General features: G+C 47.6%; 1 long non-coding RNA gene across 1 annotated transcript; it reads right to left on the bottom strand.

Moving 5' to 3' along the window:
• Positions 1 to 1476: 1476 nt before the first annotated feature.
• LOC117099291 lies at positions 1477 to 7638 on the bottom strand. The gene is made up of 3 exons (XR_004443744.1): positions 7150 to 7638; positions 3042 to 3278; positions 1477 to 2418 (listed from the first exon to the last, which is right to left on the bottom strand). It is a non-coding gene; the product is annotated as an uncharacterized LOC117099291 (long non-coding RNA).
• Positions 7639 to 21049: the final 13411 nt, after the last annotated feature.

The following is a 21049-nucleotide window of genomic DNA, read 5'->3' as shown; positions in this document are numbered from 1 at the left end:
CACTTCCACGCCCAGCTAATTTTTGTATTTTTAGTAGAGACAGGATTTCACCATGTTGGCCAGGATGGTCTCGATCTCCTGACCTCATGATCCACCCGCCTCAGCCTCCCAAAGTGCTGGGATTACAGGCGTGAGCCACTGCACCCGGCTGTGTACACGTTTTTAAAATAGAAGAGTGCAGCAATATGACAAATCAAGTCAGTCAAACCAGAACTCTCCAGGGCTTATCAATGCAATCTGATCGCAGTTAGAATTTTGCAGTGCACCAAGTATACTACCAATATATCAAAATGATATTGATGACAATGGTGATGATGACATCCTCGTCATTTTCTGAGCATAGACTATGGGCCAACCCCCTAGTATTTTACATGTATTTACTTTCTTCATTCTCACAACAGTCCTGGTATCGCCTCCACTTTATTAATGAGGAAACTGAGGCCCAGAGAAGTGAAGTTACTTGTCCAAGTCCACACAACTAAAACTGACAACTTGAGGCAGCCTTATGTCAGTACCCACAGCTGTCACCACTGTTCAGTCGACACGATAGACTGTCTATTATTTTTCAGTTTTGCTCTTTCATGGAGAAAAGAATGGAAACGAAAAGGGTTAGAATGGATTTGAGGGAAACCTGGGAGGAGTTAAAAGTCTAAAGAAAATGGGTGAAAGAGCTCTTGGACAATTCCAGGGCCCGACAGTGGTGGAGAGAAGCTTGCAATTCCCGTCTTTCTGGGAAAAGAAATTATGGAGTCAGATTGCTCTGGGACCCAAGTCTCACTCTTGGAAACCACACTCAGATCAGCCTGTGGAACACCTTTCCCTGGGGGTCGGACTGACCTGAGACATCACACAGACCTCCAAGCAGGGTTTTCCATGCAGAAGCCTCTGGAGGATGAACGCAGAGACTGAAGCCCTTCTCTCCTCTCTCCCATGCGGACGGGCACCGGCAGCCCCGTCAGGCGTCATTAAGGAACGAGCTGGCTGCTTTTCCCCATGGCGTTTGTGATGCTGACAGACTGTTCTCTATGCAGATTCACCCCCAGCCCCCTCTTTTTTTTCTAATAGATTTCTTTTTACATAACATCTATTTAAATTTCATAGAAGCATTCCATGGCCCATACTAGGGGAAGCACACCCTGTTTATGTGCTGCCGGTGATAACAAATGCAAGAACGCCTCTTCCGTCAGAGATCTTACACTCCCATTTCCAAGACAGGATCAACTCACACCAAACTAGAGAACAAAGTAAGGAGAGTCCCTTCTAGCCAAAAGGTGCTTTGTGCAAACTAACAAGAAAAGGGGGACATGTCCCTTACTCTGGGGGCATTTAGCCCCACACCAGGGCACCCTGCTGTAAGCAGAGAGCATGGACTGGACTTTTGTCCCAGCTCATCCCCTTGGCCAGATGCCTTGTGCAGTGAGCAACTTACACAACCTTACATGAAAATAAGACCCAATACATTAAATGTAATCCGGTTTCAGTAAAGTTTATTACCAGTAGTTGAAAAGAGGACAAGAAGGGCATAGCTATCAAACTGCATCAGGCTTGGCCTTTGGGGCATCAGTGACAACGGAGACAGAAGGAGTCCCAGTGTATCCTCCTGACACATGACCATCAAAACGCACGAATTCTCTGAAGCAATGAGACCCCCGTGACTCTATTCTCCTGCTCTTGCCTTGTATTCAGGTGTCTGTCTTCACCAGTCCGTCACTGTCTTCAGTGCTCTTCAGCAACTTGCACAGCATAGACGTTCCCTAGGTCAGGGCTTACAGACTCAAATCCCTCCGGAGTCCAAGCAACTGTGATTTCTCAGACCCACCGGGACTGAGAAATCCCAGATGAAGAGGAGTGACATGGAGGCTTTGTGCAGGGAGCCATAGGGAGGGGTAGGGCCATCGTCAACTTGAAGGGGACAAGCCCTGCCCTGTCTGAAGGGGCAGCCCCTGCTGGGCTCAGGCCGACTGTTGCTTTGCAGGAATATGGGCTTATTGCTGCTCCAAACTCTAATTTTTCAAGAGAAAGCAGAAATCTGACTTTTTATATGAAATCTCCAGGTATTTAAAAGTTGGCTACTAATTCATATTTTCTTCAAAATACTGTGTGGACCAACAAACCAGAGGCCAATCAAAACACATACAGGCACCAGGGCTGGCAACGGGCCTTCAGGGTGCTACCTTGGCCTGATGTTTCCATCCTGAGTTCAACCTCCCTTTGATTAATTCTCCCAAGTTCCCTATAACTTTATTATTTCCTCTTCGTTCTCTCCAGCTGTCTTCTTGGGTCTTAGAAATTGGAACCAGGAGATAGATGGACAGAAAGCAATGTTTTTCCCCACACACTGAACTTAAAGCTTCGTTATTGATTTACATTGTAATTGTGAGTCAAGAAGACTTTTTCTCATCTTCTTTCTGTAGAGTTCTGTTCCAAATCAGAGCACAAAGAATAAAGTTCAGGGTCACCCACTGAACAACAGAGCTACCCACTGGGAATCACCCACACCGTTTGTGAGCTCAAAACCCCAAGCATACGTCTGATCAGAAAATTAAAAGGCAAATGGGACAAGCACGGGGCCAGAGGAACCAAAGACTGAGCTCTCTCCTCATTTAACGTGGGGATCTCCCATGAGAACGCCTTCCACGCTTGTTACTCCCAAGAGTGATAGCCTCTAAGGCCAGGGTTGGGCCTGAGTACTGTGTGGTGCTGAGCCGTCAGCAAGGCCATCCTTACCTACGTTCACCTGCATTTCAGGAGCCTGGAAATGAGCAGAACTCCAGCATCGCTCAGCAGAAGCTTATCTTTCTGCATTAAAGTAGTAGCTGAAAGAGCTGTGTCTTGGGTTAAGATGTTTAGCCTGCCTAAAACAGTGTATTTCTGAGGAAGAGTACATGTCACTCATTTATACTTCCTTTTTACCTTAGTATCATGTACGTTTCAGACCGTTCCTAAGGGATATGTGTAGAAAAGAAGTTTCTCCAGGAGTGGAGAGGGGGATTTGCTGAAGAGCTTGGACACTGAGGCGCTGCAGAGCGTGCTGTGCTCACCAATATCCATGGGCTCCTTCCGCAGTTAGGAGGGTGGCAAGATGGTTGTAGCCAAGGGCGTCGCACTTCTGATTCAGGCGGTTAAGAACCTGCTGCTCCTTGTACTCTTTCTCTTCTGTGCACATGACTAGAAGTACCTGAGCCAGCTCGGATCACAAAGCCACACCATGATCCCTGAGTCACTGCTTGGAGGACAGCTGTTGTGGAGCCACCCAGTTCTCAACAGACTTTGCACGCCTGTGAAACACACTTGTATTCAGTTATTGGAATTTGAGGACTATTTGTGATCACCGCTAGCACGAATTGCTGTAACTAATACAAAAGAGAAATTGGAAAGGCTGGTCAAAATGTATCCACAGTCCTTTCCACAGCCGCCAGGCTGAGCTACAGGAAGTGGAAGCTGGGGTTATTCCACCCCTGAAACTGCTGTCCCCAGGTCCTGAGATAATGTCCACCTGTTCTTTGAGATGATGTCACCCGGATCTCCAGGTCTTGGGGACCCATCTGGAATGTGGCCCCCTCCACTGAAGAGCCCACGTGGTTGCCACGGTTTTCCCTCATCGCCGGCACCTTCACAGGTAAGCCCTGTGAGATTTTGCTGAGGAAAAGGCAGCTCCCTTCAAGGTTGCCTGTGCTTTAGGCGGTGAAAAGTTGTCTTAATAGAAAAAGTATCTTTCCAAAGACCAGGTAGGACAGAGGAAGATTTGTGCCTGATTGCAGGAAAACCACCTTCTCTGCCATGGGTGAAGAAGGAGGGGAGGGCGGTGACTTTGCCTCTTCCGCTTGTTTTGCTAAATTGGTTTGACAGAGTTTCAGCAACAGCTTCAACTCCAGAGAAGCTACTTCAGAAGAGCAAATTTGGTTTTCAGGCTCCAGTTACAGATGCACGGCCCCTGATCATCCAGATATACAGAGAGACCCTTACCCTGGTGAAATAGACACCGTAAGGGACATAGATTAAACTAGCTTCCATCAAAAAAGGTCCATCTTCTTTGCTCCCTAAAAGAAAGAAACAAAATAAATAAATAAAAAGAAGACAAGGGCCAGGCATGATGACTCATGCTCATAATTCCAACACTTTGGGAGGCTGAGGCAGGAGGATCACTTGAGCCCAGGAGTTTGAGACCAGCCTGGGCAACATAACAAGACCACATCTCCACAAAAATAAAAATAAAAACAAAAATTAGCTGGCTGTAGTGGTGCATGCCTGCAGTCTCAGCTACTCAGAAAGCTGAGGCAGGAGGATCACCTGAGTCTAGGAATTTGATGCTACAGTGAGCTTTGATTGTGCCACTGTACCTCAGCCTGGGTGACAGAGGAAGACATTGTCTCTCAAAAAAAGTTTGTTTTGTTTTTTCGAAGACAAGGAAGGAGCAGAGGAGGAGAAAGAAGAGGTTAAGGCTCCTCCTTATTTGACACAAATGCAGGAAGATACACAGTTGACCGTTGAGCACCGTGAGAGTTACGAGTGATTATCCCTTGAGCCGTCAAAAATCACACATAACTTTCAACTCCTTAAAAACCTAACTACTAGTAACCTACTGTTGACTGGAAACCGAGAAGATAAACAGTTGATTGACACACATTTTGTATGTCGTATGTATTATATACTGTGTTCTTACAGTAAAGTAAACCAGAGAAAATAAATGTTACTAAGAAGATCATAAGGAACAGAAAATACATTTCCTATTCTTTAAGTGAAAGCAGACCATCCTAAAGACCTCATTGTCTTCATGTGGAGTTGGAGTAGGATGAGGAGGAGGAGGGGTTGGCCTCGCTGTCTCCAGGCGCAGGGACGGAAGGAAAACCATGTACAAGTGGACCCGTGCAGTTCCAACCCGTGTCGCTCAAGAGCCAGCTGCGTGTTTCACGATCCCGGGATCCGGTTTCCATTATGTGGAAAGAGTGCTAGTACTTCTGAGTGCCGTTGTCCCTTGCTCAGGCAGCATTTGTGGATTCATTTCTTATCCTCAGCATGATGATGTTAGGTGCTCTGTGGTTTGACCCTTCAGCTCACCCATTCGGAGGGGAAGAACTTTCCTCTCTGCTCATGGAGCACAGGCAGGTAGGAAACTAACATCAGTCTTTTTCAGGTGGCCACTGCCCCAGGCCAGAATGAACAGGACCAGGGACTCTCTGGGGGTCTGACAGGAACCATGGCTGTGGCTGAGGAAGCACTCTGGTATGTATCAGGAGCAGCGTGTGCCCTGACTCGGGAGACTGCCCCTGCTCCAGTGCATAAAACGGAGAATCCAGTTGGCTCCACTGTGGTAACATGCCTACCGCTTGGCCAGGGAGAGTAGGGCGCCTTGACTGACAGTCTACCATGCGGGTGAGCTAATTCCCTGGAATGCACAGGACGGGGATGAGGTCATTTCCTGGAAAGGAAATGGGGTGCTATTAGCATGAACGGGGAGCAGCAAAAACAACAAATGTCCGTTCTACCTCCTTTCTAAGTTCATAGATTTGATTTTAGCCCAAGACTCCTGGAGACTGATGCTTTCATTCAAAGGCTTCATATCCATGGAAAGGCGTAAAAGCATGCCCTGGTCGGATGCTAAAGAGGGAGCACCACTCCACGCGGCGTCCCGACACTGGAAACATGACGGACGTGGATGCTTATTTCCTCCTGTGAAATTGTTCCTCTCCTATTGCAGAAATGAGGAAGGAGGGGCAAAGATGGGAAAACTGCCCAACATCATCAGCTAAGCAGAAACCTGCCATGCACCCGAGATCTCTGTCTTAAGGCTCAACCTCCTGACCCCAAGCATCTCTCTCAGTCACCTTCCCCTGCTGACAGGAGGGCCCCGGGGGGCTGACGGCCTCACTACCCCCGGAACCATTTCTGAAAGCACACATCCTCCTGGGGTAGGGGCATAGGGGCGTGGCTGTAGGCTTGACTTGAGGCTGACTATTCTTGTCAGGGCTGGGGAGGGAGGGGACTAAGAAGGGGGTCAGCAACGGGAAGGAACCCAGCGTAACAGATTTCAAAGGTGACAATATTTTCCTGAAAATATAGTGTCTGTGTGTAGTAGGTTTCGATATAACTAACCTTCTGTCTTGAGTTGGAGCTGGGAATGGATTTTTTTTTTTTTTTTTTTTTTTACAGGAAAAGGAAATGCATGGGTGTGGAGCTGCCAGCAGCAAGGGAAGTTCCCAGGCGACTTGTCGTGGTGCAATTTATAGACCCAAGTCTCAGAAGGGCTGTGGCGGGCCGAGGAGTGGGTGTGATTTGCTGACGGTAGAGCCTGGCACCTGGCACCCGTCCACGCCGCTGAGCTCAGCGTGCACGTGTGTCGCCCGGACACGACCGCATCTGGGCCATTGAAGTGAGAAGGGCAGGAGGCAAATGTACTCATCCAGAGGGAACATAAAAATGGAACCCAGAAAGCAACAGAGAGGGATTGTGGGGAAGGGGAGCTGGCTCCAGGGTGAGGGGCCTCCCACGACCTCTCCGAGATCCGACTTGCCGCAGGTCATTGAACCTGCCCTCCGCTCCTGAAACACACATAGCCTGGATGCTGGCAAGGTCTTCCTCCCCAAAAGAAGACCGTCCCATTGGCTGTCAGGCCGGCTCTTCTGGGAAGTGGACATATGGACCTCAAGGGACAGAGTCAAATCACTGGACTCGCACCCTGTCCCTGAGGCTTTCCCCAGAGCCACAGAGACCAGACTCTGCGAGAGCCCATCAGGCAGCAAGGCCTGACAGTCCCCACGGAGTCCCAGGGGCGAGGGCCGCAGCCATGTTTACAGAGCCTGGGGGCCCTGCCAGAGCTAACATGCCACACGCTTGGCCCATCTGGGCAGGCTGGAAAAAGTCAACCATTTTCCTCTGGATCCCAATGGCTGTGGCTCAAAACATTCCACACAGCTATATTTGCTTCCCTCCCCTCACATCCCTTCAGAAAGCCCACACATCTGTATACACACTTGAAAATAAATACGCATAAATGCAGAATCCACCCTGAAGGTGGGGGCAGGACAGGCCTCGGGGGCTCCTCTCTGCACAGACCCTGGCTGAAGCTGCTCTGCCCCAGGACAGCCCACCCGGGGCAGGCTCCAACTGCAGCATTTTCGTGAAGTGGGAGAACTCTTCCGAATGTGTTACCTGGCTCTGTGGCTCCCCAGTCAACACAAATACAATTTTGAGATCTGCAGTTCAAATTTGCTTCCCCTACAAACTTCTGAGCTGGGTTCAGATGGCAAAAAGGCCCAAGTCTCTTTTCAAGTCTGTTGGAAACCCTCCAAGCCAAGACCCGCTCCCATATACCAACTTTACCAAAGATTTTCCTTCTCACTAAGACAACAAAAGATAAAGCCTCTGCTCTGCTCTTTTTGAGCTTCTTCTTGTCCAGTTTTCAAACTCGGCCTTATTGTCTTGATCCTCTTGAGTGGCAAGGATGGAAAGTGCCACCTGATTTCCAGAAGCCTGGGGGTGCACAGTGGTCCTGTCCTCTTAGCACGCTGTGGGCTCTAGGACTGCATGTGGGGCAAGGAAAGGCAGTTGGAGTTTGAAGCCAGGGTAATTCAGAATGCCACTGAACAACCGCTGCCACCGAGAAAGCAGAGAGCCATGCACACACACTCGCCAGGGGCCAGCAAAGGGCGGTGCCATCTGCAGCTGCACTGGTGACCGTCACAAAGCTGCTTCGCCCACTTGGGTGTCTACCAAATGGCCATGATATCAGTTGCTATGGTAATGGGCACCCTAGTGAGTGTGCCAGGAGCCAGCCTTTTGCTCCTAAAACCTCAGCCTCCAGTGGGCAACTGGCTGGGCCCTTGTCCGACTGGCAGACACCTTTCTCCTGTCGAGGGGCAGCTCTCAGCACCTCCTCTGTGAAGCTCCCTCACCCCAGTACATCCAGTCACCCCTCAGGATTGGAAACCCATTTGCTCCCTCACACAGTTTTAAGATGACATTTTCAAAACTTTTATGGTAAGTTTAAATAGTTGCAGAGAATGTCATTTCCTTACTATTGTAAATATTAACATTTTAAAATAAAACCATTACATCACTCTTTTAAACACTGCTAGTGAATGGTACTAAGCAGCAGAGCAATTTTGTGCTCACCATGACCAATTTTTAAAATACAGGAAAAGTCTTCTTTATTTGCTTCTTGTTCCATTTTCTCCTTGAACTCATATTTCCACGCCATTGACTCCTCATACTTCTTAGCAATTGTCATGTTTGAAAGTTATCTTCATAAATGACCATCATTATCATTCTATTCTGACATAAAAATGCACATACACTAAAATTCTAATTTCAGTATCATTGTAAGACTGTAAGGTTTAAGCAGTTTTTTTAGACCAAGTTTATAATTTCAATAGTCATCAGAATACAATTGATCAAAACAACATAGCTCTATAATGTGTTTAAATAAATAATTAAAAAGGCATTTTTTCAATTAGCTGATATATTAACAGATGAAATTTACTTATTGCTAAAATGAAGTGGGGTCCAAAATTAATTCCATTTCTATTTCACATTTTTAGAAAGAAAATTGTGAGAAACTTTGTTCTCCTCAAAAACAAGAGATCAATGAAAGGAGTTTTATGATGTCAAAAATTACATTATAATCTATTATCAAAAATTAGTAATGACCTATCACCTGACAAATCAACTTGATCCCCCTTCAATTTTGTCAAAAGAAAAGAAATGGAAACCATGAGACATGAAAATGTATTTGTTACCCAGTCATTTGTCATTCACTGTCTTGATTCTGGGAAATATACCAAAAAGACTGCACCCAAACTTCTCAGATGACTGCTAATTATACCTGCTACTCATTTACTTAGAGGTTCCTTGTTAAAATGGGAAAGGTTAGGAAAATTAAAATACTAGTCATTTTAACACAACTTTGACTATATATATATATATGTATTTTTTTTTTTTTTTGGTTTTCAGATTGAGATGTAATTGACATACCAGAAAGATCACTCTTTTAAAGTGTGCAATTTAGTGAGTTTCAGTATCTTCAGAAAGTTGTGCAGCCATCACCACTGCCTAATTCCAGGACATTTGCATCTCCCCAGCAAGAAATTTCATACCCATTAGCAGCTACTCCTCATTCCTCGCTCCACCCTCACTATTTTCAATAAAGTTATTTTATCTCATCATATGCATTAGGTACATTTTCATCCAAATCATGGCATTTTAGATGCAGCTCATTCAGTTCATGGAAATGTCTGCCATGTAACCTATTTGGCAAAGCAGGCCACTTCATCAAGCCAGCAACCAAACCAGATCTAGTTTCAGTTAGGAAAAAACTGACTTCAGTTTCAAAGCAATGTGTTAATATGCATCCCTTCCCAACCATCTGACTTCTGAATTCTAATTCTGAGATGAGAGATTGATGTACAAGGCTTATTGCATACCTCAGGTTTCATTCCAGACCACTGCAATAAAACAAATATCACAAACATCACAATAAAGTGACTCACACATTGTTTTGGTTTTCTAGTGCATATAAAAGTTATGTTTACACTACACTGTAGTCCGCTAAGTGTGCAATAGAGTTGTGTTTTTTAAAGATGTACATGCCTTAATTCAAAAATATTTTATTGCTAAAAAAAAATGCTAATGACCATCTGAGCCTTCAGTGAGTCACAGTCTTTTTGCTAGTAGAGGGCCTCGCCTCGATGTTGATGGCTGCTGACTGATGGGGTTGGTGGCAGCTGAAGGCTGGGGTGGCTGTGGCAATGTGTTCAAATAAGACAACGGTGATGTCTGCCACATCAGTTGACTCTCCCTTTCACAGAAGATTTCTCTGCAGCAGGTGATGCTGGTTGGTAGCATCTGACCCACAGCAGGCCTTCTTTCAAAACTGGAGTCAATTATCTCAAACCCTGCACTGCTTTTTCAACTAAGATTATGGAATATTCTAAATCCTTGGTTGTCATTCAGCAATGTTCATAGTGTCTTCACCAGGAGTAGAGTCCATCTCACTTTCTTTGCTCTTCCATGAGAATCAACTCCTCATACATTAAAGTTTTATCATGAAATCGCAGCAATTCACTCACACTTTTGGACTCCACTTCTAACTTTAGCTTTCTTGCTCTTTTCACCATATCTGCAGTGATTTCCTCCTCTGAAGTGTTGGCCCCTCAGAGTCATCCATGAGAGCTGGAATCCAGTTCTTCTAAACTCCTGTTATTATTGACACTTTGACCCCTTCCATAAATCACAAATGTTCTTAATGGCATCTACTATGGTGAATCCTTTCTAGAAGGTTGTCAATGTACTTTGCCCAGATCCATTAGAGGAATCACTAAGTATGGTAGCTAAAGCCTTATGAAATGTATTTCTTAAATACTGACTCTTGAAAGTGAAAACGACTGCTTAATCCATGAGCTGCTGAACAGACGCTGTGTTCACAGGCATGAAAACAACACTGATCTCCTTGCTCCTGTTGGAGCTCTTGGGTGACCAGGCACATTGCCAGTGAGGAGTCATATTTGGAAAAGAATCTTTGTTTCTGAGCAGTAGTTCTCAAGAGTGGGCTTAAAATCTTCAGTGAACCATGTTGTGGACAGATGTGCTGTCATCTTGGCTTTGTTGTTCCATTTCTAGAGCACAGGTAGTAGATTTAGCCTAATTCTTTTTTTTTTTTTTTTTTTCAGATGGAGTCTCACTCTGTTGCCCAGGCTGCAGTGCAGTGACACGACCTCGGCTCACTGCAACCTCTGCCTCCCGGGTTCCAGTGATTCTCCTCCCTCAGCCTCCCAAGTAGCTGGGACTACAGGTGCATGCCACTATACCCGGCTAATTTTTTGTATTTTTAGTAGAGATGGGGTTTCACCATATTGGCCATGCTGGTCTCAAATTCCTGACCTTGTGACCCGTCCACCTCAGCCTCCCAAATCCCTCCTGGGATTACAGGCGTGAGCCACTGCGCCCGGCCCCTAATTCTTAAGGGCCCTAAGATCTTCAAAATGGTAAGTGAGCATTGGCTTCCACTTATAGTCACCAGCTGCATTAGCCTCTAACAAGAGAGTCAGCCTGTCCTTTGAAGTTGGGCACTGACTTCTCTTCTCTAGCTGTGAAAGTCCTAGGTAGCATCTTCTTCGCATTTAAGGCTGTTTTATGTACTTTGAAAATCTGTTGATTGGTGTGGCCACCTTCATCTTAGCTAGATCTCCTGGATAACCTGCTGCAGCTTCTATATCTCCACTTGCTCTTTCACTGTGTGCTTTTATGTTATGGAGACGGCTTCTCTCCTTAAACCCCACGAACTAACCTCTGCTCGCTTCTGACTTTTCTTCTGCAGCTTCCTCACCACTCTCAGCCTTCACTGAACTGAAGAGATTCAATCCTGAGTCTTACTCTGGATTAGGGTTTGGCTTAAAGGAACATTATAGCTTGGTTGACCTTCTATCCAGACCACTCAAACTTTCTCCACGTCAGCAATAAGGCGGTTTTGCTGTCTTATCATTTGTGTGTTCGTTGGGGTAGCACTTTCAATTTCCTTTACGAACTCTTCTTTACATTCACAACTTGGCTAACTGTTTGGCTCAAGAGGCCGGGCTTTTGGCCTATCTCAGCTTTCAACATGCCCTCCTCATTCAGCTTAATCATGTCTAGCTTGTTAGAGACATGCAACTCCTCCTTTCACTGGAACACTTCTTAGCCATTAGGGTTATTAACTGGCCTACTTTTAGTATTGTTGTGTCTCAGGGAGACCCAAGGCAAGGGATGGAGACAAGGAATGGCCAGTTAGTGAAGCAGTCAAAACACACACAGCATTTATTGATTAAGTTCGCCATCTTATATTGGCATGGTTCATGGTGCCCCAAAACAATTACAATAGGCCAGGCGCGGTGGCTCACGCCTGTAATCCCAGCACTTTGGGAGGCCGAGGTGGGTGGATCACTTGAGATCAGAGTTTGAGATCAGTGTGACCAGCATGGCGAAACCTCGTCTCTACTAAAAATACAAAAATTAGCCAGGCATGGTCGTGGGTGCCTGAAATCCCAGCTACTAGGGAGACTAAGGCAGGAGAATCACTTGAACCTGGGAGGCAGAGGTTGCAGTGAGCCGAGATCATGCCACTGCACTCGAGTCTGGGCGACAGAGCCAGACTCCAACTCAAAAAAAAAAAAAAAATTACATTAGTAACCTAATGTATGGTGATCACGGATCACCATAACAGATATAATATAAAAAGTTTGAAATATTGCTAAAATTGCCAAAATGTGACACAGACATGAAGTGAGCACGTGCTGTTGGAAAATGGCTCAGTTAGACTTGCTTGACACAGAAGCCTTTCACTGGTAAATAATGTGATATCCGCAAAGTGCAAATAAAGAAAAGAGCAATGAAATGAGGCAAGGCCGTGGTGGCAAATGATTGGTAGACCAGCTGTTCATCTCAGAGAGGGACGTGGAGAAAGCACAGCACCAAGCCATGAATCAGTTGCCTCCATGAAAGAAAGCCTTTGCAATTGTCTTTGATACCCTCCTCCCTTCATTTCTGTGGACTCTATCTTTAGGGACATACATTCTTCAACATAATTTATTTAGGGGATGGAAGAAGTGAGCTTCTTGGACAGACATTCTCATCAATCCTGCTGCCTCGCTCTACAAAACATCTGAGTTCAAAACACTCCAACTCAGGACAAAATATCCCTCTTCTGAACATAACATTTTGCCCTTAGCGGAACGGCGCCAGCATAGGGAAGTGTGCTGGATGGAGTGCACCGTGTGGGTCTCCTCCAGGGAAGCCTTTGCTGCCCAGCTGTGGGAGCGAGGCCAGCAGATGGCCTCCAGCTGTCAGCTCCTTCTGAGTCAGCCTCAGCTACAAGGAGGCCAGCCTGGTCTCCCTTTTCTGCCCAAAGAGGGCCACTTATGTGGGCAATGCTTGCCCCAGCTTGCCTGCTGGGTTTGACTAAGCCTTTGTTGGGTCTATAATGAAGTTTGACTTCTTCTGCCCAAGCTTGCTTCCTCCCCTGTTCCTTGACAGTTGTTGATCCCTAATAAACACCTGGCACCCCAAACTCTGTCTCAGCTTCTGCTTCTGAGACCCCCCTAAACAGAAAGACACTGGTGGTCTCTCTGCAAGTCAGCTATGTTCAGTCACAGAAGCTTTGCCTACAGCAGTATGTTCAATCATAACTTTATTGCCTCCAAAGACTCTTTATTTTTGAAATGGAGTCTCGCTCTGTTGCCCAGGCTGGAGTACAATGGAGCGATCTCTGCTCACTGCAAGCTCCGCCTCCCAGGTTCACACCATTCTCCTGCCTCAGCCTCCTGAGTAGCTGGGACCACAAGCGCCACCACCACGCCCGGCTAATTGTTTGTATTTTCAGTAGAGATGGAGTTTCACCATGTTAGCCAGGATGGTCTTGATCTCCTGACCTCGTGATCTACCCCCCTCAGCCTCCCAAAGTGCTGAGATTACAGGCGTGAGCCACCGTGCCCAGCCGCCCCCAAAGACTTACAGTCCAGAGCAAGACCCCATGGTGAAGTTCAGCATGGGTGAGGGGTGCCCTAACTTTCTTTGGCCAAGTGGGAGAAGAGGACTGTGGCGAGGTGTTGGGGAAGGCCAGGGGTGGGCACCCCATCACAGCTGTGTGCGCCGCAGCGCATCTTAGGAGAGTGGATGGAGAGTGAGTATCCACAGCTGACTCCCTTCAAACCAGCTCAGGCCACACCCACCCCAAGAAGTCTCTGAGGACATCCTGAGGGACGCAGGCCCAGTTTAAAGCTCCTGCCGGCCGGGCGCGGTGGCTCAAGCCTGTAATCCCAGCACTTTGGGAGGCTGAGATGGGCGGATCACGAGGTCAGGAGATCGAGACCATCCTGGCTAACACGGTGAAACCCCATCTCTACTAAAAAATACAAAAAACTAGCCGGGCGAGGTGGCGGGCGCCTGTAGTCCCAGCTACTCGGGAGGCTGAGGCAGGAGAATGGCGGGAACCCGGGAGGCGGAGCTTGCAGTGAGCTGAGATCCGGCCACTGCACTCCAGCCTGGGCGACAGAGCGAGACTCCGTCTCAAAAAATAAAATAAAATAAAATAAAGCTCCTGCCTACAGCAAGGTGTCTGTCCTAATAATAACACACTGCGTTCTACGGATCTGGTGAACATCTGCCGTCTCCACCCCATGGGAGCTTCTTAAGAGAAAGCACTAAACTTCCTTCGTTCATTCACTCCCTCAGTCGGTCAGCTGGTCAGTCGGTCGGTCACCAATAACTCTGTTGTTTTTAACGAATGCCTGAGTACCCACTGTGTACTGGGTGGATACAGCTGAGCAATCCTCTAGGACCGGTTTGCAAGAGAAACAGGAAAAAGTGGAGGAAGTGGAAGGAAGTCAAAGCATCCCAAGGACAGCAAGTGGGTCTTGCTGGTCTCAGTGAAAAGAAAACTGTTTCTACTGCTTCAGCCCTTTCTAATCCATGTCCCTTCAGACAGAGTAACCGCTGTGAGCTGGTGATCAAACAGAATTTTATTTAAGTGAAGCAAGCGATGGAGAAATACGGGAATACTCCAAATTCCCTCCCTTTAATTTGCACATTTTCAAGTGCAGATATTAGTAAATAGTTTATTTACATGAACATACAGGAACTTTAACCTTTAAGAGTTTGTAAAATATGGCTTAACTTAAATGCGTTTATTTGTCTGAAATTCCTGGTGGTTAATTATACTTTTTTTTTTTTTTTTGGCAACTTTTCACTTGAAATCTCAAAGTACTTTAAAGTAAGATGGCATTAAAAACAGCAACAGGAATAAGCTGACGTGTCTTAAGGGCTCACCATGTTTAGACACTAAGTGCTGTTAACCTGTATCACCATTTACTCCTTGAACTCATCCTATCTGTTATTGTATCTACACCACCAAATTCTGTATCATTATTGTCTCAGCTTCACCGATAAAGAACCCTAGCTTGGAGAGTTCAGAATTGCTGGCAGATTAGGGAGGAATGGAAAGTGGAACCCAGCCCTGACTGTGCCCAGCACCCCCGAGTCCCCTCTCCCCTGCAACACTGTCTGCCTCTCAGGTGCCTGGAGTCCAGTCCTTCAAAGTGCCGCAGGTCCATGTTGTCCCAACAGAATTAAAAGGCGCAGGCCAGCATCACCTGCAAAGTCCCAGGTTGGAAGGGAACCTCGTCTACACGTCTATGGGCAGATAAGGTTAGAAGCAGACTTTCCAGTAGCCACGTGAGCTGCAGTTCTCTCTAGACAAATCTGTGTCTGGAATATCAGAAAATGCTCCCCACGTGCTGGTCTTCTCTGTGACCTTTTAATGCTGGGGCCCGGGGCTCCCTGTTGGTCAGCTCTTCCCTCCACACCATCCATGTGCTGAGGCCTCAAGCCACCCCTGCTCCAGCCTGGACCTCACCCCTGAACCCAGACTTGTGTGTGCATTTTCTACGCTCCCGCTAAGGTGTTTAAAGGACTCCTCGACCTTAGTGTGTCCTGTAGAGGGTTCCTGAGCGTCCCCCTCAGCCCCGCCTCTCCCAGTCTTTCCCATGTTAGTGAAGTCACTCCAGGTCACTTCCTGTCACTTGGAAAATGTGGAGGGTCCTCCCGGAGTCCTCCCTTTCTCTCGCACCTCGCACTCTGCACACAAGCCATGGAAAGGATCAAGATCCAGCCCCGGCTCCACCCTCACACGGCACTCCATGCTCCCATCCCAGTCCGAGCACCGTCGTCTCTCTCCGGATCTCCACGATGGCTTCCTGGTCCCTGTTTCTGTCCTGGCCTCCCTTCAGTCTATTCTCCGCACCCAGCCAGAGTGGCCACCTTTCACCATGAGTCGGAGTGTGACTCCACGGCTCAGCTCCCCCATGCCCATCCCTCAGAGAAAACACAGACTCCTCACAGCTGGCTGCTAGGCCCTGAGCCGCAAGCACGGCAGCCCCACTGCGACTCCTGGGACCGCACCCCCAGTCCCAGCCACAGTCCCAGCCACACGGCCTGCTGTTCCTTAAACACTCCGGAGTGCTTGCACCTGCTATTCCCGCTGCCTGGAACGGCCTCCCCTAGGGATCCACCTGGCTCAGGTCTTTCCCCAAGGCACCCTTGGTGACACCCTTTCCAGCCACTCAGTCTAAAATGGCAACTCCTGTAGGTCGCTCTCCCTTGCTCTGTTTTTCTCACAGCACTGACCTCCATCTAACAGCCCACATGTTCATAACTTTAAACCAAAAAGTGTCTGAGACGGGTCTCAGTCAACTTAGTGGCTCACACCTGTAATCCCAGCACTTTGGGAGACCAAGGCGGGTGGATCACCTGAGGTCAGGAGTTTGAGACCAGCCTGACCAACGTGGAGAAACCCCGTCTCTACTAAAAATACAAAATCAGCTGGGCGTGGTGGTGCATGCCTGTAATCCCAGCTACTCGGGAGGCTGAGGTAGGAGAATCGCTTGAACCTGGGAGGTGGAGGTTGCGATGAGCCGAGATCGCACCACTGCACTCCAGCCTGGGTGACAGAGCAAGACTCCATCTCAAAAAAACAAGTCTGTTTCACCGAGGTTAAGGATGCTCCTGTGACTCAGCCTCAGGAGGTCCTGACGACACGTGCCCAAGGTGGTCGGGGCACAGCTCAGTGTTATACATTTTAGGAAGGCGTGAGACATCAATCCATGAGTGTAAGACGTACATTGGTTGGGTCCAAAAGGTAGGACAACTTGAAGTGGGGAGGGGTCTTCCGGTTCTTAGGTAGCTAAGAGACAAATGGTTGCATCCTTTTAAGTTTCTGATAAGCCTTTTCCAGAATACACAATTTACAGCGACGTAGCCTCGTCTGGCTTAGGGAAACAAGAGGGCAAAAGAGGGAATGGGACGTGCATCGGACGCACGCGAGCAGAGGGATGGCTTTCAGTTCTGTCTGTGCTTTACCCACAAGAAAGTACCTCGTGGGCAAATTACAAGGGAGGTATGTAGCTTTTTTATCTTTGTAGCTCTCTTTTTTAGGAGCAAATGGGAGGCAGGTTTGCCCAGTCAGTGCAGTGCCCCGCTTGACTTTTCCCTTTGGCTTAGTGATTGTGAAGCCTGAGATTTATTTTCCTTTCACATAACCCTCCTGTGTCCTGTGCCATTGGGGTGTAAACTCCAGGAGGATGCAGAGTTCCCGTCTGTTTGGACAGTTATTTCTCCAGTGCCTGCCACACAGTCTATGCTCAGAACACCAAGGCTGAAATAAGTAATAAAGTTGTAGGAGAGGTGAGAGGGGCTGCCTCATCCCAGGGAGAAAGTTATGTCCTTTGGTCCAAAGTTTGGAGTGTATTCCCCTAAAGCCAGCACGCCTTGAGTGGAAGCTTCGTGTCTGTTGGTTTCCCCTTCCCTGAGGGCTGCTTGCGTCGGCTCCTTGCCTTCAGATGGGCCCATCGGAATCACGGATGGTACTCACGATGAGATGCTGTCTTTTGAGGAGCCATGATGTCCCAGCAAAGCTGTTTCATGGGTCTGTGAGCCACAGAAGAGGTGAGAGCTGCCTGCTGACAAAGGCTGGGGCACATCTTCAGCTAGAGACCCAAACTCTCTGCACCTCTATCAAAGGAGAAAACCAAACCTGGAACCCGCCTACCTGTCTACCCCAGGAGGCATATGAGATCCGGTGGAGTCAGGCCACGAAAGCGGGTAGCACCGAGCCCCACTGCTGGCTTGCTGATAAACGTGCACTGCTCCCAGGGTCCACAGTGCCTGCGCTCTCTAGTCCAGAACCCAGCGCTCCCCAGCCACTCCCTCAAGAACCTCAGTGCCCTGCTGTGACTCCCCACTACCCCAGAGTGCGTCCCCAGGAGGCAGGTGGAGAGAAACCATCACAGCTCCATTCTTAGCTCAAGAGGAATCCGTGCGTCACTCTCACTATCTCCCTCTCTCTCACACACACAGAAAAATCCAGATCAAATTGGCAACTAAACACCCTTGATTTCTTCCTGACTTTTTTTCTTTTTATTTGAGACATGGCCTCGCTCCGTGCCCAGGCTGGAGTGCAGTGGTGTGATCGTGGCTCACTGCAGCCTCCAACTCCTGAACTCAAGGGACTCTCCAGCCTCAGCCTCCTGAGTAGATGGAAGTACAGGTGCACTCGACCATACCCAGCTATTTTTTTTCTTTCTGGTAGAGATGAGGTCTCATTATGTTGCCCGAGCTTGTCTCCAACTCCTGGCCCTAAGCAGTCTTCCCACCTCAGTCTCCCAAAGTGCTAGGATTACAGGTGTGAGCCACTGCAGCTGGCCACCCCCTCCTGATGCCCTGTCCTTCCGGCAACCCATGCAGAAACTTCCTAGTGAACAGGGGCACCTCCCAGGCATCCCACCCCCACCCTCGGCTCCCAGGTGGCCCTCGGTGGAGCAGCCATCTGCAGGGATTCCCTTCCTTGGGAGCCCCTCGCAGCCCCGCCCACTCACCCTACTCTCAAAATCTGCCAAAAGGAGAACTACAGAGAAGCCAGGCAGGGGTATTTATCTCAGACTCCCCGCTCCGCTAAACTGGACCCCTCCAAAATCGCTCACTTCCTCATTCCTTCACCAGTTTTCATGGCAGGCTGTGGGCCCAGATCTCCTCCCCTTCCTGCCATCATCCTCTCACCTTGGTACCTCACTGTGGCTGCAGCTTTCAGGGACCCCCGTCCATCAAGCATCCTGCTGTCATCGTCCTCTCTGGTAAACATACCCAAATATCAGGGAGTCTCCAGTCCTCGTGTAGGTTGGTGGCTTTCACAGGTAGAATGTTCTGGGCTTCTAGAGGAAAGGTATCTTGGTTGGCACAGTCACAAATGGCATGTCAACAATTTTGATTCTAAAACCAGTTCTCCCCTTCTAGGTGAGAACAAAGTCCCTGAATTCAGAGATACTGCCTTCCTGTGCCAGGCAGCTTCTCCCACTCCCTTCTCTTTAAATCTAGGTGGGGAACTAAGGACACCTCCCGCCTCCCTGCAGAAGCACCCACAGGCCGAGCAGGGGCTGGGGCATCTCTCAGAGCCCAGGCCTGGCTAACAAAGAAGACTCAAAGATCAAAGGAGAGACTCAAAGATTGACGTGAGGTGGGGAGGGTACCGGGGAGATATTGGTCAAAGGACCCACAATTCTACAACTTGGAGACTATAGTTAATAGAAATGTATTCTTGAAAATTGCTACAAAAATGATAAGTATGTGAAATAATACGTATGTTAAGTACGTGAAGTAACACACATGCTAAATATGTATACATTGTGGAATTTAGCCATTCCGTAATATATACATATTTCAAAACATCATGCTATACATCATTAATAGGTATAATTTTGTCAGTTAAAAATTAATTTAAAAATTAATTGTTTACAAAAGGCAGATGTCAGGACATGACCCACAGGAAGACTCCAGGGGCCGTGAATCACCCACTGACCTGGTGGGGACTTCTTTTTCCTCCTCCGAATTCTCTCAAGCACCCAAAGCAGGGCCTCTGACAGAGACCTGTGAAGGCAGAAAAGTGCTGCCATTCTGTGAGCGAGCTTGTTTCCAGAACAGAGTCTCTTTTCCAGAAATGGAGAAGTGGCAGCCAAGAAAGCAAAAGAACCCGAAGTACCCCACGAGAGAGTGATACACCATGGCAGAAATTCAAGCCCAGAAGCCTCAAACCTGGTCTTGACAACATGCTGCTCTCTGGGTTCCCTTTTAATCAGGTCATAAAGAGCAAGGGTCAAGCCATTTTTTAAAAATTTCTTTAAATCCAAAAAAGGCTTTTCAGGGCACAAATTAATAGGCCATGATAAAAGTGTATGGAGTGGAGGAAGCAATCCAAGTGACTGTTGAGAATTTCAGCCTTCATGATTCCAAGGGAGCCATCACTCAGGCAGAGCCCTGCTGGATACTGCGCTCCCATCAGCTCAGAGAAGGGGAAAGTCTTGTCTTTTTGCACTTTGTTAATGAATTATAACTCATTTACTTGTAATGTTAAAATTTCGAGGAGTGGTGAGACTCCAAAACTTGCAATGCATTTGATCCAGCTCCCAAATCCACCCACAAAGTCTACCACATACAATGCAAGGAAGGCTGCAGGGAGAGAGATGCATGCCTTACAAGGCAGGTCACACCTCTGAACCAGAAGTTCAAATCAGAGCAAGCCCTCAGAAGAGGCTGTCTACCATTGGGAGAGGCGCTGTTTATTTTTGAGCTGTGAAAGGAGAAATCTTTTGTTGACTTGAATCCTACAAGACATCTGCCCAGGTTCATTCAGTCAGGAAACGATTCCACCAACATAACCTCTCCCTTCAAAGTCCATCTCAATGTTCTCCCTTCCATGAAAGGACTTTTGCACTCCCAAAATGATTATTATCCTTTTCTGAATCCCCATAGCCCTTCGTTCATTTTCCACCACATTCACATTCTGTCTTGTACTAATTATTTGTGCACTTACTGTGCCCTTTGGGTAAGAGTTTTTCTCCTTTGTATTGTCAAGGTTGCTGCTAGGTCAATCATTGCTGAATTGGAGCAAATCAAACCCAGTGTTCTCTGATGACAAGAGAACCTTCTAGTATTTTAGGAACCTCCCCTCCCAAAGATACCTAACTCATAAATAATTTGTAGCAAATGTCCTGGTGAAATATACCTAAAGCAGGCTGCAGTGTTAGGTGTGTCTACTAACTTCCCTCCACACTGATAGTAAGAGCTAAAAACACGTCCTTGAAGTCTGTTCCAATTACTTTTTTTTTTCTAGACAGAGTCTCTTTCTGTCACCCAGGCTGTGGGGCAGTCACCTCAACCTCTGCCTCCCAACTGCAAGCGATTCTCCTGCCTCAGCCTCCTGAGTAGCTGGGACTACAGGCACGCACCACCACGCCTGGCTAATTTTTGTATTTTTAGTAGAGACAAGGTTTCACCATGTTGGCCAGGCTGGTCTCAAACTCCTGACCTCAAGTGACCCACCTGCCTCAGCTTCCTAAAGTGCTGGGATTAGAGGCATGAACCACCGCACCCTGTCCATTCCAATTACTTTTAAAACTCGATTTGATTACTCTCATGGAAATTGAGAACAATGGGGATTTTTAAATGATATTCTTGCATATACATTAAGAAGAACTTG

This window comes from Trachypithecus francoisi, unplaced genomic scaffold (genome assembly GCF_009764315.1).
Source record: "Trachypithecus francoisi isolate TF-2019V2 unplaced genomic scaffold, Tfra_2.0 Lachesis_group16, whole genome shotgun sequence".
NCBI classification, from domain to species: Eukaryota; Metazoa; Chordata; class Mammalia; order Primates; family Cercopithecidae; genus Trachypithecus; species Trachypithecus francoisi.
This window is presented reverse-complemented; position numbering and strand designations above follow the sequence as displayed.